Here is a 21,498-nt window from a genome sequence, read left to right as displayed (position 1 = left end):
CTTTGATGTGATGTGCCTTGTAGAGAAAATATGGGCGTTAGATAACCTTCATTCCGGCATGAGTTATAGCACTGTTGGCCGTGTGTTCCATGTTAATGAATCAACAACATATATAAAAGGAGGTATCCTTAAACAAAGACACATAAAACAAGGTTTTATACTGATCAGTTGATGAAAATGTGACAGGAGGCTCTCATAAACTGTACCTTGTATTTCTCCTAGGAGCAGTGGTTCAGTACGTGCTAATTCAGTGTTCCTGTGGATCTTATAGACTGAACCTACTGTAAATAATGAGAACTGGTTGTGTTTGACTGAAAGCTCTATACCACCGGCTTACTTGAGTGGCTCTGTTGTTTGTAGATAGCGTCCACTTCTCATCTCATCTCCACAATCACCTCAGCAAGGTCCTGTGATGTTCAGGATGAGGTTTCAGATAAGTTCAGGATCCTCAGGAGATGAGGATCCGGTGAGTTTTACACATAGGACAAAGACAGGGAAGCTTGTACTGGTGTGTAGGGAGAGGAGGGAAATTTGGTCATAGGTATGGCAAGGGTTACCCTAAGGGGAGGGAAGTAGGAGTTGAGGAAGAGGCTTAAGAAAGAAATCCGAAGCTAGAAAAGAACATGAGTGTGCTCATAGTGAAGTAGAGAGTCAGCCCCAAGATAATGCTGTTAACCCTTGGATGTGTCCCTGTCTGAGAGGATTCAACCCACTTCTCCCACTTAAGTATAAAACAGGCAGGTTAATGTGCCTAAAATGCTATTTGTTGTATATATTTTTTGAGAGGCAGTAGATGAGATACCACCACATCCTGCGGAGCTTAATGACATCATTTTTATGTAAATTGAGTTTTGTGTATTTGTTTTTCCTTCCTTACATAAGGGTCACGACTCTGATTCTTTGTTTCATGGCCACCCAGAAAAGACAACTTTGATTTTGGATAAATAGCATCTGTAGAAATGTTTTTTTTTGTTTGTTTTTTGTTTTGTTTTTTAAGCCAGAGGCACTTGCATGCACGTAAGTAAATGGAATTTAATAACCTATTTAATACACTATGGCAAGAAAGAGATTTTTACTAGCTAAGTTAGAGAGACTATGTGTCCTCATATTCATGCAAAAGGAAATTTGTTTTATAGGCAGAACATAGAGTTTACAGTTTGAAATAAACAAATCATTGCTTTAAACAGCATAGGAGAAAGTACACTACTTCAAAAATAATTGCTTGTTTACATGCATTTGCTGGTTGGAAACAAAAGACCGAAATGAGAACTCCTCTATCATCAGCCTGTTATGTAAAAAAATGAGAAAATATATACAGGGACCCAAAGCAGTAGAGAGAATGTCCCACAATCCCATGTGGGCATGATAAATTGTACTATTTTGCCACTTAATGGTCTATTAGATCAATGCAGCATCTAACTCATGAGCTTCAGCAACAAATCTCAAGTCTGATAGAAAAGTAGTTTTTAGTATTTCAGGAAAGATTCTCAAAACTTTGCAAAAATCAGTGCTGATGAAATATGGCCAAGTTATATCTTCACACATGAAAAATGTACTATGTTTTTTTTTTCCAGAAGTTTGAAAATCATTTTGAGTACTAAGAGTTTTTTTATAGCGGTGTTAAAACCACATTGAACTGCTGCTGAAGAGTAATGGTCATGCCCATCTTATATTTTTTGAAAGTTAAACAATGTAAGGAACAAAAATACACAGAGCAAAAATTAATACAGATTGTCCAATGAGTATTAATGGTTATAATAATGCTTCTGTTATAGTACATATTAACCCTAAAATAGTATATGATTATCAAAGTAGCCTTAAGCCAAGTTGTTTCTTTTGACTTGCATACAGTCTGCGTCACTCTCGAAAATCCCCAGAACCAACAAAGAAAAAGATAGGAAACAATGAGGCAAAAGGAAATTTTGAGGGCTACAGAGACACTTTCCTGAATCATCCAAGACACTTCCTATAAAGGACTGTGTGATAACTTTGCTGATCAGCATTCATGTGTTTCATTAGTCAGGGTAATTAAAACTAACTGCTGTAACAAGCAACCCCTACATGTAGGCAGCTTAAAACAATCATACGTTTATTTCTCTTGTCATAGTTACATAACAGTCAGGTGGCTCTTCTGGAGGCTCTCTTTTAAGTAGTTTCTTTCATCTTGTAGTGTCACAATCTCCTTGGAAGGAAAAGAATTTGTATAAGTATTTGGGAGGTTTACGGCCAGGTATAGAAATTACAACGTAAGTCCCACTCACATCCTTTAGACCAGAATATAGTCCCAAGGTCACGATGTAACTGCAAGGTGTTCTGGGAAGTGTTGTCTTCCTGTTTACGTGGGGAAAAGAAACAGGATATGCTTTCTTGCTTCTTCAGAGATAAAAAGGTTTAAACTTTCCAGTATGCTCAGTTTATTTCTTAGCATGCCATTAAAAGGGGTTAGCAATTTATTAAAAAAGCAAAAACGCATAATGTGACATCAGAAACTATGTGCCTCCGCACACATGGTTGAGGTCAGTCTTAAGGACAACTTAAGTTCCAAGTCTTTCAGAAGCTTCCCTGACCATCTGACCACACCCTACAGTGATCCTATTATCCACACTGTTGTAGTGAGATTTAGCAAATATTTCTTCATAGTCTTTATTCTTTCGTTCTATGTATTGTATCTGTTATCTTCTTATTAGACTCTAAACTTCCTCTTTATGATAAAATAATGTGACGTTACATAGTATCATGTCATATAGTATGGACATGGGCTCTGCAGTCAGATTGCAAGGCTTCAAATCTTGCTTTCATTACTTACTAGTCTTTATGTTATCTAATTATTTAACCTTTTTGTACCCCAGTTTTGTCATTTAAAAATAAGCATAATAGCTAAAGTACATGTCTCATATGTTGCTTATGAGGATAAACGTGATAAAATATATAAAGCACTGAGAGTGGTAAGCATTTAAAACACATGTAATGAGTCATGAAGAGAGGTTTAATATAATTACTAATATCATCAAGAACTATGACTTTGTTTTCTTGAATTCTCTACTGCCACTAGTATATAGGCTTGACCAACAAATGTTTATTAAAAGAAGTAATGGGTATTTTTTAATTGATGAAATAAAGAGTCTTTTACTACAGTGTAAAAATCTTTCCTAATATATTTCCTCCAATTCCACACAGATGGCAACATTAAGATATAATCTCAGTACAAATATAGAAATTGTTTTTAGAAGAAACAATTATTTATGTAAAAAATCCCAAAGAAGCAGCAAAGAATTGTTGGAACTAATAAGTAATTACAGCAAGGTTACAGGATACAAGATTAATATAAAAAAGCGAGTTGCTTCTTTATATACCAGCAACGATCAGTTGGCATTTGTAATTAAGAACACAACACCATTTACATTAGCATCAAAAAATTGGAATACTTAGGTGTAGTCTAACAAAGTTTGTACAGGATCTATATGAGGAACCTCTCCTGAAAGAAATCAAAGATCCAAATAGAGGAAATGAGGTTCCATATTCATGGATATGAAGATTCGATACTGTTAAGATGTCAGTTCTCTTGAACGTGATCTGTAGATTCAGTGTGATCCCAATCAAAATCCCAGTAAGTTGTCTTATGGATATCAACAGACTGATTCTAAAGTTTACACAAAAAGGCAAAAGACGAAGCAGAGTCAATACAATACTGAAGGAGAAGAACACATTGGAAGACTGATACTACCCATCTTTATGACTTACTATAAAACTTCAGTAATCGAGACAATGTGGCATTGGTGAAAGAACAGAAAAATAGACCAAAGGAACAGAATGAGTAGCCCAGAAATAGACCCCAATAGTCATCTGATCTTTGAGAAAGGAACAAAGGCAATTCAATGGGCAAAAAATAATCTCTTCAGCATCTAGATATCCATACGCCAAAAAATGAATCTAGACACTAACCTCACACCTTTTACAAATATTAACTCAAAATGGATCAGTATCCTAAATCTAAAACCCAAACTATAAAACTTCTAAAAGATAACATAGGAGGGAATATTTTAATTACTTAAGATTAAATCTTAAAATATTTAAATCATTTAAGATGTAGTACAGGGGCACCTGGGTGGCTCAGTCAGTTGAGTATCCGACTTCGGCCCAGGTCATGATCTTGTGGTCTGTGAGTTCAAGCCCCACATTGGGCTCTGTGCTGACAGCTCAGAGCCTGGAGCCTGCTTTGGATTCTGTGTCTCCTTCTCTCTCTGCCCCTCCCCTGCTCATGCTCTGTCTGTCTGTCTCTCTCTCTCAAAAATAAATAAACATTAAAAAAAAATTTTTTTAAAGATGTAGTACTAAAAGCATGGTCCATGAAGAAAAAAAATCATAATTTGTACTTCGTTAAAATTAAAAACTTCTGCTCAGTGAAAGACAGTCAAGATAATGAGAAGACAAGCCACACACTGGGAGAAAATATTTGCACAACACATATGTGATAAAAGATTTGCATCCAAAATATACAAAGAACACTTAAAACTTAACAGTAAGAAAACAAACAACCCAATTAAAAAGTGAACAAAAGATCTGAACATGCATCTCACCAAAGAAGATACATAGATGGCAAATAAACACATGAAAGGATTTTCACCATCATTTGAAAATGACATTAGGGGATTACAGATTGAAACAATAATAAGATACCAGTACACACCTAGTGGAATGGTTAAAACTAAAAATACTGACAATATCAAAGGATGGCAAGGATGCGGAGCAACAGTAACTCTTAGCTGTTGCTGGAGGGATCATGAATGGTACACCCACTTTTGGAGGCGGTTTTGTAATTCCTTACAAAGCTACACATAGGCTTATGATGTGATCTAGCAGTCACACTTCTAAGTATTTTCCCAATTTGTAGATTTATGTCCACACAAAAACCTGCAAATGAATTTTTATATCCTTTTCTTCATAATTGTCAAAAATTGGAAGGAACCAAGACGTTCTTCAGTAGGTGAATGGATCAGCAAATTGTGGTATGTCTCTACAATGGAATATTATTGAGCAATTAAGAAGAAATCAGCTCGAAAGCTATGGAGAGACATGGAGGAAACATATTAGATAAGAATGTTTGAGGAAACTATGATTTCAATTGTATGACATTTTATAAAAGGCAAAACTATAAAAACATTAAAAAGATCAGTAGTTGCCAGGTTCAAGAGGGGAAAGAAGCAGAAACTCTGGATGAATAGGTAGAGCACAAGGGATTTTTAGGGCAGTGAAGTTATTTCGTTTGACGCTAATGGTGGCTACATGACGTTATGCATTTGGCAAAACCCGTAGAACTGCACAACATAAGAGTGAATCTTAATGTATGCTGTGGGCTTCAGTTAATAATAATGTATCAATATTGGTTCATCAACTCTAACAAATGTATCACACTAATGCAAGATAATAATACAGAAAATCGTGTGCAAGAGGACAGGGGGTATATGGGGAGTCTCTGTAGTTTCTAATTTTTCCATAAACTTAAAACTAAAAGTTTTCAAAAAAATTTTTTAAATAATCAAATGGAAATTCTAGATTTTAAAAAGTAATCAAAATGAAAAAATATTCTGAATGGATCAATAGCAGTTTTGAGGTGGTAGGAAAAAAGAATTTGTGAATTTGAAAATAGATCAGTAGACATAGTCCAATCTAAATAGCAGATAGAAAAAAAGATTTAAGAAAAACAAACAGGGGCGCCTGGGTGGCGCAGTCGGTTAAGCGTCCGACTTCAGCCAGGTCACGATCTCGCGGTCCGTGAGTTTGAGCCCCGCATCGGGCTCTGGGCTGATGGCTCGGAGCCTGGAGCCTGTTTCCGATTCTGTGTCTCCCTCTCTCTCTGCCCCTCCCCCGTTCATGCTGTGTCTCTCTCTGTCCCAAAAATAAATAAAAAACGTTGAAAAAAAAAATTAAAAAAAATAAAAAAAAAAAGAAAAACAAACAAAACCCAGTGACCTGTAGTACCAACATACATATAGTGCAAAACCCAGGAAGAGACAAGAGAGTGAAACAGATAGAAAATTAAAGGTCAATATTTCCCAACTTTGATGAAAACTACAATGAACCCCAAGTATATGAGAGAGAGAGAGAGAGGAATATCAATCCACACCTTGATCTATCATAGTCACCAAAAATGAAAAACTCTAAGATGAAGAGAAAACCTTGAAAACAGCAAGAGAAACATAACTTACCACATACAGAAGACTGATGAAGTGATTGACATATGACATTTGATCAGAAGCAATTGAGACCAGAAATTAGTGGAATGACCTTCAAAGTACTGAAAGAAAAAAATATTAACCAAGAATTCTACATCTAGCAAAACTATCCTTCAAAATATTAGTTTAATAAAGACATTCCCAGATGATCATAGACAAAAAATGCATTGTTCACAGACATGAATTATAAGACATGATAAAAACAAATTTTTTTCATCTGAGAAGAAATGACAGCCAATAGTAATTTAAATTCAAAGGAAAATATGAAGTAATCAAATATTCTTAATATGTATATAAAGACTTAAAATATTTCCTTTTTCTTTTAATTTATGTAAAAATCATAAAATTTTATGAAACAATAATTTAATGGTGTATTATTGGGATTATCACATATATACAGGCAATATATATGACAATAATGGTTCAAAGTTGGCAGGGAAGGTAAAGCTAGATTGAAGCAAAAGTGCTGTATTTTCCTAGAACTTAATCAGTATTAACCTGAAGCAGATTGTGATAAATTAAAATGAATACTGCAGGGGCGCCTGGGTGGCGCAGTCGGTTAAGCGTCCGACTTCAGCCAGGTCACGATCTCGCGGTCCGTGAGTTCGAGCCCCGCGTCAGGCTCTGGGCTGATGGCTCGGAGCCTGGAGCCTGTTTCCGATTCTGTGTCTCCCTCTCTCTCTGCCCCTCCCCCGTTCATGCTCTGTCTCTCTCTGTCCCAAAAATAAATAAACGTTGGAAAAAAAAATTAAAAAAAAAATGAATACTGTAGTCCATAGAACAGTCCCTAAGAAAATAACTCAAAAGTAAAGTTTAAAAATAATAAAAGAGTTAATAATAGTACACTAACACTTCTTAAACATTAAAGATAGTAAAGGAGGAAAGTAGGAAGAAAAAATATATGAAACATTTAAAGAACAAATAATGGCAGGCATAATCCTAACCATATTAATAAATACACTAAATATAAGTGGACTAAACACTCTAATCACAGGGTAAAAAAAAGTAAGGATCCAACTATATGCGGTACGTAAGAGACTTACTTTAGAATCTAAGACATAAATTGACTGAAAGTAAATGAATGAAGAAAGACAGACCATGCAAATAGTAACCATAAAAGATCTGAAGTGACTGTAGTCATAAAACACAAAGAAAACTTTAAGACAAAAATGGTACTAGAGAAAAAGATGGTTATTTTATAGTAATAAAAGAGTTTGTCAGGAAGATCTAGAAATTACAAGTGCATAAGCTTCTAACAACAAAAACCCAAAATACATGAAGCAAAAATTAGCAGATTAAAAGGAAAAAGAGACAAATTCACAATTATATTGGCAAATTTCAAAAAGAAATACAGTGGCATATTTCATGGGAAAAAGATCACCCAAAAAGTATTTGACTATGCCAGATATCTTAACAATAGTGGGAGACATAAACAGTATAACAATATCTTTAGAGACTTTAGGAAAAATAAGTGTCATTCTAGAATTTTGTACTCAGCAAATTATCTTTCAAGAAAAAGAATAAAAGCACTAAGTTAAAAAGAGACAGGTCTCTGATAAATAAAATTAGAAATGAAAGCAGAGACATTACAACCAACACCACAGAAATACCAAGGATCATAAGAGACTACCATGAATACTTATATACCAACAAATTTGGGCAACATAGAAGAAATGAATAAATTTTTAACAACCTTCCAAGACGAATCATGAAGAAATAGAAAATCTGGACGGGCCAATTACTTGTAAGGCAATTGAATCAGTATTAAAACCCTCATTACAAATAGAAGTCCAGGAACAGATGGCTTCATAGGTGAATTCGACCAAACATTAGAAGAAAAATTAATACCAGTCCTTCTTAAAGTCTTCCAAAAAACAGATGAGGAGAGAACATTCCCAAACTCATTTTATGAGGCCAGCATTACCCTGATACCAAAACCAGACAAGGTTACCATAAGAAAAAAAAAAAATTATAGAGCAATGTCCCTGATGAACATAGATGCAAAACTCCTCAACACAGTATTAGCAAACTAAATTTAACAACACATTAAAAGGCTCATACGCTATGATAAAGTGGAATTTATACTAGGGATCCATAAATCAATCAATGTGACATACCACATTAACAAAATGAATGATAATAAAGATCATGTGATCATCTCAATAGATGCAGAAAAATCATTTGATCAAATTGAACATCTTTCATGATAAAAAATTCTCAACAAATGGGGTATAGACAGAACATACCTCAACAAAATAAAGACCATATATGACAAAGCATCAGCAGTGAAAGCTGAAAATTTTCATACTCAGCAGTGAAAGTTGAAAATTTTTTCCTCTAAGATCAGAAATAAAACAGGAATAAACGTTCTAGTATTATTCAACATAATACTAGAAGTCCTAGACAGAGTAATTAGAAAAGAAAAAGAAAGAAAAGGCATCCAAATTGGAGATAAATAAAACTGTCTCTATTTCGGATGACATGATATTTTGTGTCAAAAACCCTGAAGACTCCACCAAAAAACCTGTTAGAACTAACAAATTCAGTAAAGTTACAGTATACAAAATCAATTTTAAAAAATCTGTTGCAGGGGCGCCTGGGCCGTTCAGTTGGTTAAACATCCGACTCTTGGTTTCAGCTCAGGTCATGATCTCACAGTTGATGAGTTTGAATCCCACATTGGGCTCTGAGCTGCTGGTGCAAAGCCTGCTTGGGATTCTCTTTCTCTCCCTCTCTCTCTGCCCTTCCCCTACTCTGTCTCTCTCTGTCTCTCTCTCTAAAAAATAAACTTAAAAAAATCTGTTGCATTTTTATACACTAAGAATGAACTATCAGAAAAAGAAATTAAGTAAATGATCCATTTACAATAGCATCAAAGGTAATATCAGGGCACCTGGGTGGCTCAATTGGGTTAAGTGTCCAACTCTTGATTTCAGCTCAGGTCATGATCTCACACTTCATGGGATTGAGTCCTGCATCAGTAGCACTCTGTGCTAACAGTATAGAACCTGCTTGGGATTCTCTCTTTTCTCTCTCTGCCCCTCCCCCATGTGTGCTCTCTCTCTCTCTCTCTCTCTCTCCCTGTCTCAAAATAAATAAACACTTAAAAAATTATCAAAAATAACATCAAAAATATTTAATGTTTGTGGATTAGAAGAATTAATATTGTTACAATATCCAGACCACCCAAAGCCATCTACAGATTCAGTGCAATCCCTATCAAAATTACAGTGGCATTTTTCACAGAAATAGAAAAAGCAACCCTGAAGTTAGTATGGAGTCACAAAAGACCCCAGATAGACATAGCAATCTTAAGAAAGAAGAACAAAGCTGGAGGCATCATGCTACCTGATATCAAACTATATTACAAAGCTGTAGTAATCAAAACAGTACAATATTGACATAAAACACACACATAGATCAGTGGAACAGAGTAGAAAGCCCAGAAATAAACATACACGTATATGATCAATTAATTTACGACCAAGGAGCCAAGACTATACAATGCAGGAAGGACAGTCTCTTCATTAAATGATGCTAGGAAAACTGGACAGCCACATGCAAAAGAAAGAAATTGGACTGCTGTCCAACACAATACACAAAAATCAACTCAAAATGGATTAAATGTGTGAATGTAAGATCTGAAACCATAAACCTTCTAGAAGAAAACGTGTAAATCCTTGACATTGGTCTTGGTTGTGATTTTTTGGATTTGACACCAAAAGCTAAGACAACAAAAGTATACAAGTGGGATTACAGCAAAAGAAATGTTTTTGCACAGCAAAGGAAACCACCAACAAAAAGAAAAGACAGCCTACTAAATGAGCAAAAATATTTGCAAATGATATATTTGATAAGAGATTAATATCCAAAATATACCAAGACCTCATGCAACTCAATAACACACAAAACAATCTGATTTAAAAATGGGCAAATGATCTAAATAGAAATTTTTCCGAAGAAGACATACAGATGACTATCAGGTATGAGAAAATATGCTAAACTTCTTCAATCACGCAAATCAAAACCACATGAGGTGTCACTTTATATTTGTTAGAAAGGTTATTATCAAAAGACAAGAAGTAACAAGCACAGAAAAAAATGTGGAGAAAAGAAAACCCCTGTATACCATTGGTAGGAATGTAAATTGGTGCTGCCAGGATGGAAAATAATGGAGATTCCTCAGAAAATTAAAGATATAACCACCACATGATCCAGCCATTTTAATCCTGTATATTTACCCAATAAAATGAAAAGACTAACTCAAAAAAAATTCACCCCCTTGTCCAATGCAACATTATTTACAATAGCCAAGATATGGAAACAATTTAACATGTCCATCAGTGGATAAAGGGATAAGAAGGATCTGATATATACATATATATACACATATACATACATATACATACATAATATATATGTATACATATTATGTATGTATATTATACATGCATATTATATATGTATGTGTACATATATAATATGTATACATATATACATGTACATATATATAATATATATACAATATGTATATATATAGTATCCCATTGTATTCATGTGTATATATATATGTATACATTTATATACATATACATATATATGTACATACATATACATATATATACACACACACACAATGGGATATTATTTGGCCATAAAAAAGAATGAAATCTTGCCACTTGCAACAGTATGGATGACCTTATGCTAAATTAAATAAATCAGACAGGAAAAGACAAATACCATATGATCTTACCTATAACTGAAATTTAAAAAACAAAAAACAAACACAAACACAAAACAAGTTCTTAGATACGGAGAAAAGATGGATGGGTGCCAGAGGTGGCGGGGGTGGGGATGTGGAGATGGGCAAAATTGGTGAAAGTTGTCAAATGGCACAAACTTCGAATTAAAAAATAAATCATAGGGATGTAATAAACAGTATAATGACTATAGTTAATACTGTATTGCATATTTGAAAGTTGCTAAGAGAGTAAATCTTAAAAAGTTCTTATCATAGGGAAAAAATTCCATAACTATGTATGGCAACAGATATTAATTAGACTTACTGTGGTATTCATTTTATAATATATAAAAATATAGAATTATTATATCATACACCTGAAACTAATATAATGTTATATGCCAATTATGTTTCAATTGTTTAAAATGATTGCGACGGTAAATTTTATGTTATGTATCTCTTACCATAATTAAAAATAAATTTTGGGAGCAGCTGGGTTAAGCATCTGACTTGTGTCTTCAGCTCAGGTCATGATCTTGCAGTTTGTGAGATTGGGCCCAAGTCAGGCTCTGCACTGACAGCATGGAGCCTACTTGGGATTCTCTCTCCCTCCCTCTGCCCCTGTCCCACTACCTGTCTCTCCCTCCCTTTAAAAAAAAATAATAATAAATGAACTTTAAAAATAAGTAATTCTTAAAAAATAGAAACAGAATAAGAGTAAAAGGAAGACTTTTATTCAAAATAATAAAAAACTTGAAACATATTCTATCAACAGGACCTCTAAAGGATTACACTTTGCATATCTCAGAATGATAATTTGTGATACGAGAAGTAAGATTTGCTTCTTTTATCATGTGTGGTTTACTTCATGAAGTTTGAAAGTCAATTATGTTTCTATAGGACAGCGACAAATAATATCAAAACTGATATCATTCTCTATAGTACAATTAATATAGGCTATCTGTGAATAGAGCAGAGATGCATAATATGAAACATGATTAACAGAATTTAAGTCTTAAATTAACATGGAAATCATCTAAACAAACCAACTGTAAACTGTTAAACTGACAATTATAATGATAATAATTTTAACTTGTAAGTTTTTTTTTTTTTTAAGATCAAGGGATAAATTAAATCTTGGACCTCACTAGTATATAAGTAAGGAAAGGAGGATTGAAATAGTAATGTCTGGGGCTTTGTACTCGTTCTAAATAAAGGGAGAGGAAAACATTGGTTATTTTTAGAATTTCTAAAGACAAACATTAATGTCAAATGTATAAACATAAAAAATAGAATGCATATTCCTAAACTTATAAAAGAAAAAGTTACAAGAAAGGAGGAGAAAAAATGTAGGCAAAGAAAAAGGAAAAAAAAAGTCAAGCTAAATAAGAAGGACAAAATATGAAAATAGAAATAAAATATGTCCTTAATCACAATCAGTATAAATAAACTGTTAATGTAATTTATTATATTAACAGCTTAAAGGGTAAATGCCATATCCCAAAAGACTTAAAAAGGAAAAGAAAAATTTGAAAAAGCACATGATAGGGGAGCCTGGGTGGCTCAGTAGGTTAAGCGTGGGACTCTTGATTTCAGCTCAGGGCATAGTCCCAGGGTTGGGGGATTGAGCCGCATGTCTGGTTCCACACTGGGTGTGGAGACTGCTAAGATTATCTCTTTCTTTCCCTCTCCCCAACTTGTGCTCTCTCTTTCTTTAAAAAAAAAAAAAAAAAAAAGACATGATAAATTTCAGCAATCATTAATGGTCAAGACTTTTAACAAGGATTTAAAGGAGGAAATATATTTAAGCTGAAAAAAGAAATATCTACAAAAAACCTAAATCAAATATTTTAATGGATGTTGAAATATTAATTATCTGGGGCAGCTGAGTGGCTCAGTCAGTTAAGCATCCGACTTTGGCTCAAGTCATGATCTCATGGTTAGTGGGTTCAGGCCCAGTGTTGGGCTCTGTGCCGACAGCTCAGAGCCTGGAGCCTTCTTTAAATTCTGTGTCTCCCTCTCTATCTGTCCCTCCCCCGCCCTCTTTCTCTCTCTCCCTCCGTCAAAAATAATAAACATTAAAAAAATTAAAAAAGAATTATCTTTATATTGAAGAACAAGACCAAAACACCATTTCTTCTCAGCATTGCATTACTAGTGAGCTTAGCTATCACAGTAAGACAAGGCATAAGTTAGAGAGGGAGAAACAAAAACGTCATTATTTGCTGGCTATCTACCTAGAAAATCCAAATGAATCCATATGTTATTAGAGTCAACAGGCAGTTTAGTAAAATTGCTACATGTAAGATCAAGCTACAAAGTTCGCTTTTAACACCAAATATAGTTGAGCAGGTGAGGAAACTGGCATTCTCATACTTTATTGAGTGCATAAAATTTTACAACCATTCAGGCAAACTAATTGTCAGCATCTGTGGAGCTAAATACAATAGTCTTTCAACATGAATGTGTTAGCTGTAATATTTTTTATCAATGTATTGTATCAGATGGAAGCGGTTCCCTTTGGTTCTTAGTTTATTAAGATGTGTTACTATGAATGAGCGTTGACTTTAGTCAGATGGTTTTCCTGGTTCTATTGAGGTGGGTGATTACATGGTTTTTTTGTTGTTGTTAGTCTGTTAAAATCGTGAATACATCAGTTGATTTTCAAATGTTAGAGTAACTTCGCATTTCTCGGATGTATCTTTCATAACCTTAATGTACTATCATTTTATATATTGCTAGATTTAAGTTGCTAAAATTTTCTTAGAGACTTCTCCATATATGTTCATGATACATTTTGATGCATAGTTTTCCTTTAATGTCGTCTAGTTTGGGTATCATAGTAATGTGGCCTCATAGAATGAGTTATGAAATATTACCTCTGCTTCCATTTTCTGGAACACTGTGGGTAGCATTTGTGTTCTATTTTCCTTAAATATTTGGTATAATTCACCGATAAAGCCATCCCAGGCTGGAGTTTTCATCATGGTAAAGTTTCAAATCATCAATTGAGTTTTTGTGGTTTTTTTATATGTATATGGGAATATTGTGTATCTCCTTGAGTGGGTTCTGGTAGTTTATGTCTTCAGAGCCATTTATACATTTCATCTAGGTAGTTGAATTTGTTGGTATAAAGTTACTCATCACAGTTCCTTTCTATGGTGATGCCCTCTCATTCCCTGATATTGATAATCTGTGTAATTCTCCTGTTTTGTTGGCTAGACTCTTATAAATTTTATTGATCTTTTCATAGAATTAGCTTTTACTTATATTGATTTTTCTCTATTGCTTTTCTCTTACCTATTTCATTGACTTTTGTTCTTTATTGTTTTTCTCCTTGTTCTTATGTTTTCTTTAACTTTTTTGAAGGTGGACACTTAGATCGTTGTTTGAGACTTTTCTTATTTTCTGGCAAAATACCTGTAATATAAGCCTATCTAAATTCTGTAATGCTACAACATTCCCTTTAAACTTGCCTTAGCAGCATCACTCAGATTTTTAGGTCATATTTTCATTTTATCCAGTTCAAATTATTCATATAATTTTCCTGGTTATTTCTTCTGTAAGTTATTTAGATGTTTATTGTTTAATATTCAAATGTTTGGGGATTTTTCAAATATCTTTCTGCTATTGATTTCTAATTTAATTCTGCTGTGATCAGAGAAAATACTCCATATATTTCCATAACTCTGTGCAGCACCTTCCTGTGATTTTTTTTTTTTTTTTTTTTTGCCCTGAAAATTATGCCTTTGCCTCCCTGAACTTTGAACTGTGTTTCTTAAACTCACAGACAGCCAGCCTCTGTGTGAGTGTCCCTTCCTTTCACTGTGGACCGGAAACTCTCCCAAACAGTAACCTAGGTCATTTGTTGTGCTTATCATATTTGTTTTTATTCTTCTAAAAATCAGTCTTCTGAAGTCTATTGTACAGTGTCTGAAAACCATTGGTTCATATATTTTGTCTATTTTCCTGGGTGTTTGGAAAAGGTAAATCTAATTCCTTTTATTCAGTGATTGCCAAGAAACAAGGCAGTAACTGTTTAAAGTCAATTGTGTTTCTACATAAAGCAACAAAACAAAAAATGTAACTTTAAAATGATATCTTAGTAGCAGAAACAAGATAAGGTACCTAGGAATCCATTTAAGAAAAGCCACGCAATTTGTAGAATATAAAACATGGCAAAAAATATATTCTATAATGCCTAAATAAATGGAGAAAAATAATCATGTTCATGAATATGAAGACTCAAATACTGTAAATTTATTTGTAGATTTAACACAGTACAAATGAAAAAGAGTTTCCAGCTTTATTGAGATAAAATCAGCATATAAAATTGTGTAAGTTTAAGGTATACAATGTGTTCATTTGACAGACTTACGTGTTGCAAAAAGTTATCACCATAGCATTTCCTTTGTTGTGCAGAGGCTTTGTAGATGATGCAGACTTGCTTATTTATTTTTGCCTTTGTTGCCTTTGCTTTTGGGATCAAATGCAAGGTCCGTGCCAAGGAGCTTACAACCAGTTTTCTTCTAGGAGGTTTATGGTTGCAGGTCTTACATTCAAATCTTTAATCCATTTTGAGTTTATTTTTGTGTATGTTGTAAGATAGGAGTCCAGTTTCATTCTTTTGCATTTGGCTGTCTCATTTTCCAAGAACCATTTATTAAAGAGATGGTCCTTTTCCCATTGTGTATTCTTAACTCCTTTTTCATAAGTCAATTGATCATATATATGTCAGTTTATTTCTGTGCTTTCTATTCTATTCCATTGATCCATGTGTCTGTTTTTATGTCAATATCGTATTGTTTTGATTACTACAGCTTTGTAACATAGTTTGAAATCGGGAGCATGATGCCTCCAGCTTTGTTCTTCTTTCTTAAGATTGCTTTGCCTATTTGGCATCTTGTGTGCCTCCATACAAACTTCAGGATCGTTTTTTTCTATTTCTGTGAAAAATGCCACTGTAATTTTGATTGGGCATTTTGCACTAAATCTGTGGATTGGTTTGGGTGATTTGGATATTTTGACAATATTAATTCTTCTAATCCATGGGCACAAAACATCTTTCTGTTTATTTGTATCTTCCTCTGTTTGTTTCATTAGTGTCTTAATATTTTTCACTGTGTAGGTCTTTCACCTCCTTGGGTAAATTTATTCCTACATATTTTATTCTTTTTGATGCCATGATAAATGGGATTATTTTTTAATTTCTTTTTCTGGTAGTTTAGTGTTCGTGCATAGAAATCCAATAGATTTTTTTTAATTGGTTTTGTATACTGCAACTTTACTGAATTCATTGATTAGTTCTAGCAGTTTTTGGTGCAATGTTTAGAATTCTCCACGTATGTAATATCATGTTGTCTGAAATGGAGACAGTTTTACTTTCTTCCCAACTTGGAGGGTTTCATTTCTTTTTCTTTTCTAATTGCTCTGTCTAGGATTTCCAGCACCATGTTGAATAAAAATGGAGAGAGTGGGCATTCTGTTTTCTTTCTGATCTTATGGGAAAAGCTTTCAGCTTTTCACTGTTGAGCATGATAGTAGCTGAAGCTTTGTCATATATGGGCCTTTATTATGTTGAGGTACATTCTGTCTATATCCAGTTTATTGCAAATTGCTGTCATGAAAGGAAGTTGAATTTTGCCAAGTGCTTTTTCTGCATCTATTGAGATGATCATATGATTTTTACCCTTCGTTTTGTTAATGTGGTGTGTCGCATGGTTGATTTATAAATGCTGAACCATCTTTGTATCATCTGAATAAGTACCACTTGATCCTTTTAATGTATTATTGAATTAGGTTTGTTAATTTTTGTTTCTATGGGGTTTTTTTTGTTTGTTTCTATGTTTAATGAGGGAATATTTGCCAAATTTTCTTTTCTTGTAGTGTCTTTGTCTGGTTTTAGTACAAGGATAATGATGGCCTTGTAAAATAAGACCCTCCCCTTCTCCTTTTTAGAAGAGTGTAAGTTAAATTGGTATTAAGTCTTTTTCAAATGTTTCGTAGAATTTACCTATGAAGTCATCTGGTCCTGAACTTTTTCTTTGTTATGACCCATGAAAAATGTACTGGGGTTTTTGCTTTGTGTGGAACTTAGCATGATGTTTATAAAATTTGCATGTTAGGGCAGAGGTCTAAGAATACCCAAGACACACCTTAAGAAGACCCATTGACCTAAGTGAAATAAGTCAGATGGAGAAAAACAAATCCCATATGGTTTCACTTATGTGTGGAATCTAGAAAGCAAAACAAATGAATAAACCAACAAACAAAAAGCAAAATCAGACCTATAAATAGAGAGAACAAACCAATGGTTGCCAGAGGGGAAGGCAGCGGGGATATGGTCAAAATGGGTTAAAGGGAATGGCACATGCAGGCTTCCATGTATGAAATGAATAAGTCAGGAGAATGAAAGGCCCAGCATAGGGAAAATAGCCAATGGTATTGTAATAGGGTTGCATGGTGACAGATGGTAGCTACCCTTGTGGTGAGCACAGCATAACATATAGAGTTGTTGAATCACTATGTTGTACAGCTGAAACTAATGTAACATTGTGTGTCAACTACCCTCAGATTAAAAAAAGGCTCATTGCTCAATGAGATATCGTGGTTTATGAGTCAGATTTGAACAGTCTCTGTGGATAGACTGAGTTTATCAAGGGATCTAGATACCTATGATTTATTTATCTGATCCTCAGTTTTCTCATCCATGTAATGATAGTGCCCACTTCACAGGGTAATGATGAGGAATAAAATGGTTACCATGTGAAAAGTGCTTAGAACAGTATCTGGCATGTCAGTGTGTATTAGCTATTTTCATTATGATTTAGCTCTGATTAAGACAGCCCAGCACAGAGATAGATAAATAAATTTAGAAAATGTTCCAGAACCCATTAAAGACTCACACAAAAATGGAAACTAATAAATGACAAAGCTGATTCTTCAGATCATGGCAAAAAAGTGGATTGTGGTGTGATGTAATTTACTGATTGATTATCCATATGGACAAAACGAAAACATATCCTTTTCTCACACTGAAGACAAACAAATGTTCAACAACTGCAGAAGGTGATATGCTTGTTCATTGCAATATATTCATGTCGTGGACCCCTATGCAAAGTGAAAGTGAGTGAATTACAGTATATCAGATACATACATATATAAATTCCAAGAAAAATAATGTGAACTCAAAAGAAAGTCACAGAAGAGCAAATTCTATTTGAAGTCATTGACATAATATAAAAACAGAACTAAGCAATATATTGTTTAGACATATATACACATTTGTAAAAGTATGAAGAAAAACAAATGAATCATTGAAACTAAGTCTAAGGAAGCTGTCACATCAAGGTTCAAGGGGCATGTGGCCAATTGGAAGCATGTAGAAGACTTCAGATTTTTCAAAGGTGGTGTTTTGTTTCTAGATCATGGCAATGGGTACATGTGTGTTCTGGTACTATTTTGATTTATACACTTTAGTATATAGCCTCTTTATGTTTGCTGTACTTAAAATTTATTTTCAATTATCCGAGGAGTACCAAAAAATCTAAATATCACTTTTGGCATTATCAATAATTTTTTGCTTCCATCAATAAGTATTACATTTGTTATTTTAAAATTGCCTTAACCTAAAAAAATATTCTAAGTTATGAATTTCCCATGAAGAACCTTCCTAGAAAGCAAGCTTTCAGTGGGGTAAAATTAGGGGTCTCCTGAGGACATAAAAAGAGATGTCAAGGAAGAAGCAGGAAGTGAAGGGAGCCCAGGGCTATGAAGTGACATTACAATATAATGGAAAATAAACTTGCATTTCTCGGTTTTCTTAACCGCCCATAAGTGGATACACTTTTTTTGTCTATGAATTGTTTTAGGGAGGAAAAGAATTATCTGAATAATCCTTCCTTCAAATGAAGATGGAAGGTATTTCACAAAGAGATCTTTAGAGCCTCATCTGGTTTTGTAAATTAGAAGTGTTAAAAGAGGAAAACACCAAACTTCTCTTTAAGATATATGCTGCTCTGTTGTCTGCATAAATATCCATATTGCCTTGTTTGAGAACATGAGTCTGCAGAGATATGAAGGTTATAGACTGTTCTCGCTCAGCATGGAGTAAATTCTTCCTTTCATTCACTCTAAAGAGTATTCAGAGTCTGGTGTGAACTTTTGCTTCATAAAAACAAGTAGAGGATGTGCAATGGGTCTTTAGAAAAAACGGAACACTCTTCAACAGGAACTTCTATTAAATAATTCACTGCAAATTTTGAAAATAGGGGCCAAGGGATATGCTAAGAAGGATTCTGAAGCCGTGGGGGGAAATTTGTTCCCCATTTTGAGGAGAGTTTGCTGTGCCTTTCAAAGAAAAAGAGGTGCTCTTCAGGGAAAGTGAAAAGTCTATGCCAGAGAACCAAAGAGCCAGGAAACAAGTTCCGGAAAGATAGCTTCATAGTCTTTTTGAGATGAATCCATCTCTAGCCTTTCTTGCTCATCGCTATTAGAATGATAGCTTGCATTCATCTTTTAAGACTGTTGGGGAGAGAGAATGTAATTAAATTCCCTTACAAGGGTTTTGTATCATCTGCTTTGCAATGTGGCTGATGTGACAGCACAAGGAGTCATGTCGGGTCTACTAGGCAGCCGTGGTTAGGCTGCAGTGACAAAATCGCATCTCTCCTCTAGTAGCAGAAGGACTCTGGACATCTCCTTAAATCTAGCTTGTGGAAAAAAAAAATTTTTTTTTTTGCATTGCCCAAGCTACAGAATGTTGGAGAGAAGGAGAAGGTAAACCAACATCTAACCTTAGGTTCACAAGGGGAAAATAAAGTATCCACTGTTACCAATATGAATTTGAATTCTTTTTCTTGCAAGAAAATATACATAATATTAAATTTACAATTCTGACCATTTTCAGATGTATAATTCTGTGGCATTAAAATGCATTCACATTGTTGTGGAACTATCACCACAGCCATCTCCAGAACTTTTTCACTTCCTCTGCTGAAACTCTTCACTCATTAAATTCTCACCTCCCATCCCACCCTTCCTCCAGCCCCAGTGCTCTTTCTTTCTCTGTGTATTTGACTACTCTTGGTACCTCATGTAAGTGGGATCGTGTAATATTTGCCCATTTCTGACTGCTTATTTTACTTAGCAGAATGTCCTCAAGGTTCAGTCATGTTATAGCGTATTTCCCTCCTTTGTAAAGGCTGAGGAATATTCCATTATTATTATACACATACGCCACATTTTGTTTACCCATTCATCTATCACTGAACACTTGGGTCGCTTCCACCTTTTGGCTACTGTGAATAATAAATTGCTGTGAACCTGTGTGTGCAGATATCTGCTCAAGTTCCTGCTTTCATTTCTTTTGGGTGTATCCTCAGAAATGGAATTGCTGAATCATATGGTAAATCTATGTTTATTTCTTTTTTATTTTTTTTTAACATTTATTTATTTTTGAGACAGAGAGAGACAGAGCATGAGCGGGGGAGGGTCAGAGAGAGAGGGAGACACAGAATCGGAAACAGGCTCCAGGCTCTGAGCAGTCAGCACAGAGCCCGACGCGGGGCTCGAACCCATGGACCGCGAGATCATGACCTGAGCCAAAGTCGGACGCTTAACCGACTGAGCCACCCAGGTGCCCCTGGTAAATCTATGTTTAATACTTTGAGGAACCACCAACACCATATGACACAGTTGGCTGCACGATTTTATATTCCCACCAAGAGGGCACAAAGATTTCAGTTTCTCTACGTCTTTGCCGATACTTAGTGTTTTCTGATTTTGTTTTGTTTTTGTTTCTGCTTATCATAATTATCTTAATGGGTGTGAGGTGGTTTCTCACTGTGGTGGTTTTGATTTACATTTTCCTAATGGTTAGTGATGTTGCATCTTTTTTATTTGCTTAGAGCCTTTAATTTTTCAAGCTGTGTGATCTCATAGTCAAAGAAAATTTTGAATATGATAATAATTTCACTACTTTTTGGTATAAATTTTGTGTAAATTCACTGTGGTTTTAACAAAGAGAAAAAGGAAATGTATTCTTTAAACGCCTTTGAAACCAACATTCGGCTGCCTTTGTGGGTGGATCATATGACCTTCACCATGTTGAGTGGACACACTTCCTCTGAACTCATCCTTTATCAAAAGTTAATTGAACAGAACCCTACAATGTTATTTTATCTCTATATTTTGATGAAGTATTATTAACAAACTTTTTAAAAAGTTAATTGAACATGTAGAATTTCCCCAGAAGGTTTAGCACACTGTTAGCTTGACCCAATTTGGCTCTTTCACATCATGGTTAGTTTTTAACCCCCCTCCTGCCACTAACTCAAAGCCTGCGGGAACCAGAAAGGTATCTCAGAAAAGCATCACATGTCTATTGAGCTAAATGTCATGCCATAATTACACAGGTGCCTCAGAGTTCTGAAATAGCCTTTTCTTACTTTTTTTCTATTTTAAAGTTTGGCTTTTATTAACCTTGAAAATTCAATATGGTGGATGGTTTATACGAATTAAGAA

This window comes from Herpailurus yagouaroundi, unplaced genomic scaffold (assembly GCF_014898765.1).
Source record: "Herpailurus yagouaroundi ecotype Mexico unplaced genomic scaffold, PumYag 203, whole genome shotgun sequence".
NCBI lineage: Eukaryota > Metazoa > Chordata > Mammalia > Carnivora > Felidae > Herpailurus > Herpailurus yagouaroundi.
The sequence above is the reverse complement of the archived record's forward strand: the minus strand, read 5'-3'. Positions refer to the sequence as shown.